At 33.7% G+C, this 6373-nt stretch overlaps 1 protein-coding gene across 2 annotated transcripts in view; it reads left to right on the top strand.

The window, feature by feature from the left end:
- The first annotated feature begins 782 nt into the window (after window positions 1-782).
- Window positions 783-6373, top strand: part of LOC136030445 (polyhomeotic-like protein 3) — a 154051-nt gene continuing 148460 nt past the window's right edge. For both annotated transcript variants that reach the window (XM_065709429.1, XM_065709428.1), the window contains exon 1: window positions 783-905. The gene's annotated coding sequence lies outside the window, so the exon portion shown is untranslated. The remainder of the gene's footprint in view (window positions 906-6373) is intronic.

Below are 6373 nucleotides of genomic sequence, written 5' to 3'. Positions count from 1 at the left end.
AGAATACTCCTAGGAGGGTAGTTAATGGGGTTCATGCCTGATTGAAACAATTCAATTGAATCAAATAGATGAGAGCTTTTCATGACCAATAGCTCACGCCCCACCGCCGCCTCTTCAACGAGCTAAGAGCCGATCAATCAAATTTACATCTTATCTGTCAATCATAGAGTTGTGAACATAGCTGTTATCCGTTGGACTTCCCACCCTAGGATGAAAAATGTAAATCCTCCCATTCCTTTCCATATTTATGACGTAACTGTCTGGACTTCAAAAGGTAATTTTATCACTTTTTGACATATTAATGGCAAAATAGCTAAAGGCTGTCTGAGTTATCATTCGTTTAATTGGTTTCAGTTGAGATTGCGTGATTTGTTCAGAACCAGCCCACACACTGAACAAATACCGCCATGGCGCATTTCATTTTCTAATTTCTGATTGGTCGATTGATTTTTTTGACGTCACAATGTTTACTAAAATATTGTCCAAATATTTTTTATAAAAAACCAAAATATAGAAAAAAATATTTTTATTTAAATGAAGTATTTTATTTTTGTAACATCAACCAAAAATATATCGAAATATTTTATTAAAACATATTATTAATAAGTGGGAGGAATTCCTAGGGGGTGGCAGAGTAGACGGGTGGTCTTACTCCGCCTTTTTAGATCGATTGCAAGGCGCCCTGAGCCTTATTTCCCATTGGTGAAAGCATTTTCGATTAGCCAATCACAATCAAGCAATTCCCAATTGGATGCGCAACGAAAACGACAGTTGGCAAGAGATCCAAAAGTCTTGTTTCTGGTTTTCATGTTTAGAACTGATACAAAATTTTACAGTTTTATTTGGATTTTGAGTTTTGATATTTTGGATATGATCTCTCTTCATTTTTCGGAGTAGGAAAAAAGGTACTGTTTATTTTAAAGATCAGCTTTTTTAACCCAAATATAGACTTAATAGCCCATGCTGCAGACCAGAAACTTTTGAATCTTTTTAGCCAATTTTACTTTTTAATTTGTATACAGTCCAAAAATTATATTAAAAAAAACCTTGAGAATATAAATTAATATCCTAAACTAGCATAGTACTTCTAGGTCTGGGCTTTCTGTCTTAAAAAATTGAGTGTTTAAACAATATTCCTAGAATATAGGTATTAGTTTAGGCCTATAGTCTATAAGTCAGTTCCACCTATGATTTAGACAATTTGATAGCCTAGACCTACATCTCAAACAACTGACAAGGTGACATTTATTGATATTTTAATTATAAATTCTGCATATTTTTCCTATTTTGTTTTTCGTTGTTGCATTATTATTATCATTTAAGCATTTATAATTCTATATTGGCCTAGTCCTGTCCTCCAATTAGGCTAAAGAAAATTAATATTTGAATATTTTTTCTGACATCCGCAGTTGAGCTGTAGGTCATAGAATCGATTTCATTAATATGCGCGTGCCTCAGGCTGGCTCCGCCTCTCCAAGCGTAGCTGTCATCGGCGAATGGGAAGATCTGCAAAAACTTATATTTGAAGCAAAAAAGTGAATTCGCCATTGTTTGGCTATTTGAGTCTTCAAGGGAGATATTGAACAAAAGATTGTTGTTCGTGAATGTATTCGTAAAAGAATATTGTCCATGTCTACGACATTCTGACTTTGATTTGTTTAATTATTTATTGGTGTAGTTTTTTTCATATAACCTGGGCGCGTACACATAACCTTATTCTGTGTGCGTGTGGGGTGGTAATATACGAATCGAAAAAAGTAGGCTATGAAAATAGCCTTTATCGAGATGGTACTTTTCAAATTTTTTGAAGGAAGTCTAAAGAGCTAAAAAAGCTATGTGGGTGCCAGATTTGTTGCTAAATTTTAATATTTAATGCCAATGAAAAATTGTAAGACTATTTTTATTGGCTATAACTGCTTGACAATAATTTTGGAAAAAAACTCTTTTTTGGAGGGGGGGTTGTACTTTATTCAAATTTTTTTAAGGTTAATTAGAGTTATATAAGTAACTATAACTTGTATTATTATAACTTTATGTTACTGTAAGTAATATAACCATTTTTTTTTCTTGTGCTTTCTATGAACAGCTTAATTATGTTAAAGATATGAAGGCTTTGTCGGTTTGCCTGGGGGGGGGGAAGCCACACCAGTGTTTGTGTTCGTGAATTTTGTTAGTTTTATGTAATCGTCTACTGGTCATATTTTTTTACTACTTATTATTATTTTGGTAAAATTCTAGTTAATTGACTTCTTGCTATCTCGGAAAGGGTTTAGTTGAGGAAAATGAAACTTTCAGGGATGAATCTACAGACTAAAGTAAGTCCCGGGAAGGTATTTTGAAGCAACTACCTCCACTTCTTCTCCCTCTAGAGGGCCCTGACCTTTGATGACCTTTAAAAATATGTGTGTTACAAAAGTGAAACCTTGAAAAATAGATCTTCTGCTTAATTGAAGTACAACAAAAATTGTTTTCAGCTTCATAACTTTGCTCAATTCCATTTTATAAGGTTTTAAAGATATGCAAATACATTTCCTAAATTTCAAAAAAAAAAACCATTGATATGGCTCAAAATTCTACTCAAATAACAGGAATTGCATTTTCAGAACTAAAGGCAGAGAGAAAGCAACTAGTAACTGAAAATTAAGGTAAAATATTGTTTTGTAAAATTTCAATAGGTAATAGACCTGTAATGTAGGCAAATTTCAGGGTCCTCTAGAGGGAGAAGGAGTGGAGGTGGGTACTTTAAAATACCTTCCCGGGACATACTTTAGTCTGTAGATTCATCCCTGAAAGTTTCATTTTCCTAACCTAGACCCTTTCCGAGATAGCAAGAAGTCAATTAACTAGAATTTTACCCAGTTTCCATATATCACAGGTTTGGACAGTACATAAAAAAAATGAACAGAATAAAAACTCATTCTTCTTTTCTCTGAAAAAACTGAGATTATTGTCAATTTGGAATTTTGGTAAAAACTGGTGCAAACAGTATTACTGGCTTTCATGTAAAGTAAATATACCACTCGATGCATTTTTTTTATGCTCTTTACAAATATAATAATCGCTTCTACCGCAAATTCAGATTTAAGTACTTTTTCACCTCTTAAAGCACTTTTTGACCTCTTAAAAATGACCTATATATGGGGTCATTACAAATCTGTAATAGTTTAGAAACAAATTTAGGCTATATATTTGCACTCAGGAGGTGGGGTGTAAATTTAAAATATTAATACGTAAACTAACCATTGCTGTTCTTTTTTCTTTTTTTTTTATCGAATTTGATGAGAAGAGAGATCACCAGTGCAACAGCACAAAAAAACCCCAGCAATGGTTAGTTTACGTATTTAATATATGCTATACTTCACCCCCACCCCCCCTCTGATGTGCAAATATATGGCCCAAATTTGTTTCTAAACAATTACAGATTTGTAATGACCCCATATATAGGTCATTTTTAAGAGGTCAAAAAGTACTTAAATCTGAATTTGCGGCAGAAGCGATTATTATATTTGTAAAGAGCATAAAAAAGGCATCGAGCGGTATATTCACTTTATATGAAAGCCAGTAATTATGTTTGCACCAGTTTTACCGGAATTTTTCCTTTTCTGTATTAATTTCCTGACTAAAATATATAGATAACACTTGATACGCGTTTTAATGTTTATTCCGAATATATTGATTGTTAGCCTCGTAAATGCCTTTGTGATGCCAAATAAAGCCAATTAAAAAAAAAAACAGCAAGAATTTCAGCAAACTTTTGACTGCATCCTAGGGCTATTTCCGGCTCCATTAAAGGGGGGGGGAAGTATGCTGTTACGAATTTAGCGATTTTCGTATTGAAAAAGGACGTTATAAAAGCGTATCAAATGCATATTTATCTTTTTGCCAAATAATTAATGGGGGTTTCCACCGTTTCTTCGCCACTTCATTAACATCCTTGGAAATCTGGGTAAAATTCTAGTTCATTGACTTCTTGCTATCTCGAAAAGGGTTTAGGTTAGGAAAATGAAACTTTCAGGTATGGGTCTACAGGATAAAGTATGTCCCAGGAAGGTATTTTAAAGTACCCATCTCCACTCCTTCTCCCTCTAGAGGGCCCTGAAATCTGTCTTTAGTTCTGAAAAATGCAATTCCTGTTATTTGAGTAGAATTTTTGAGCCATATCAATGTTTTTCTTTCAAAATTTAGGAAATGTATTTGCATATCTTTAAAACTTTATAAAATAGAAATGAGCAAAGTTATGAAGCTGAAAACAATTTTGCTGTATTTCAATTAAGCAGAAAATCTATTTTGCAAGGTTTCACTTTTATAACATACATATTTTTAAAGGTCATCAAAGGTCAGCGCCCTCTAGAGGGAGAAGGAGTGGAGGTAGTTGCTTCAAAATACCTTCCCGGGACATACTTTAGTCTGTAGATTCATCCCTGAAAGTTTCATTTTCCTAATCTAAACCCTTTTATGAGATAGCAAGAAATCAATTAACTAGAATTTTACCGAAATGTGAACTATTATCCTTTTTACAGTTGTCTGAGGGCATTACCATAAAAAAAAAATATACTTAAATGAGAGAGCTTCTGGGCCTTTAAAAAGATGTGGGCAACGCAAACTCCTAAAACGTATCTGGGGCAAAAGTAATCCATATATGAGGCCAGCTTTTTCCTTTCATCAACCTTTTCTTTTATTTTTATAGTGGTAGGAATTTCAAATTTTGTATTAAGTCTTGAACTAACTGGTATCATCTTGGCCGGTCTTTCAAAGTCTAGACCGGTAAATCTACTTTTGATTGATGTTCCAAGCCAAAAATCCCTTTAACTTGGTAATCAAACTTTAACTTCTCAGATTATCTGACTGCCTGGGCTTTTAATTTGATTTCATTGTTTTATTCTACTGATATATTGATCAACATTGGATTCATTCCTTTCATGCGGCTCTAATTCCTCATTCTGGGTACATGATAGCAAGGGCCCATGCAGAATTTTTCCGGGGGAGGGGTACAATAAAAAATTAAAAAGCATAGAAAATTTGTTTATATGCATTTTTTCTTAATTTTTCGAGTCGAGCAATAATCTCGGGAGGGGAGGGGTAAACCAGGTTAAAGAAACTCCCCTCCCCCCCGGGGGTACAACCTGTCATGATAGTCGCACGCCATCTGATGCAGCTGTTATTTGACGCTGTCATGATTCCTCCTCATCTGTAATATAGCTTTGAAGTAATGTTTCAATGGGGATGGGCATAGTCTTAGAGTTAAATACAGTTTCCCTTCGAAATTTACCGGTCTTCGTTGTTTATTTGTCAAGTTTCTTTTACAAATTAAAAATCTCTTGACATAATTCATTGTCACAGAGGTGGAGAAGGGTAAGCTTGTTCGTGTTTTTTGGAGGGGGCAACATCTTTCAAATTCTTCTCAGAAATTTGAGAATTGGACCAGAAGAATATGTAGCAGGGAGGTGCGCAAAGGGGAGAACCTACGTGCCCCCCTCCAAAACCCAAAACCCTTATTCGTATTATCAAGGAAAAGTGTGTTTTATTCTTCCCCTGCGTGAAAGTTCCTGTGCACGTGCCTGACTGGCAGTAGTCCAAATTGTTTTTCTTTGGAATTTGTTGTGACTGGTACCTTCTGGCCACACCCTTTTCAGAAGGGAGGATTAAGTCCCCTATATTTCATTTCATTATCTTGAAAATATGCTAATACTTGGAGTACAAGCTTTTAAATTGTCTTTCGAACGGAGATTAAATCTTCAGGATAGTTCCCGTCGGCTGGCTTTAGGAAATAAAAGAAGACTTATTTCTGATAGCCCAGGACAAAGAATTTACAAGTTAATTACAATTATTATATAACTCTTAGAAATGCAAAATGAGTGTGACAGTAGTCAGAAGAAATTCGTTTACCATCTCGTTTTTCAGAAGACATTGCAAATTTTTCAGAATTGTAGTTAGAGATTGTGAACTTAAATTGTTTGGTTAAAAATATGTCTATAATTGCCGCATATAGCCTACGAAAAGCTCTGTTGCAAGTCTGGACTCCTTAGGGAATGATCATCTTAGTTGCACTGTTGAATTTATTTTATTTATGATTATTTTTTATGATTATTTATATTATTCTTCTTGACTTAACTATATTAATTTTTTTCATATTTCCCGCAGGGCTGTTGAATCTATTATTAGATTCTATTATTTTCTATTATTATTTCTATTATTCTATTATTATTATTTCTTCTATTTCATTATTATTTCTATTATTATATTATTATCTATTTTCTATTATTATTTCTATTATTAATTCTATTATTATTTTCTCAGGTTATAATCAACTCCAAGTACGACTTCAGAGATTTTCAGTATTCTGACTATGCCTCCATTCAGCATTTTTTTATTT

Source organism: Artemia franciscana, chromosome 8, assembly GCF_032884065.1.
Source record: "Artemia franciscana chromosome 8, ASM3288406v1, whole genome shotgun sequence".
NCBI lineage: Eukaryota > Metazoa > Arthropoda > Branchiopoda > Anostraca > Artemiidae > Artemia > Artemia franciscana.
Note: the sequence above shows the minus strand (reverse complement) of the source record. Positions and strands in the feature narration are given on the sequence as shown.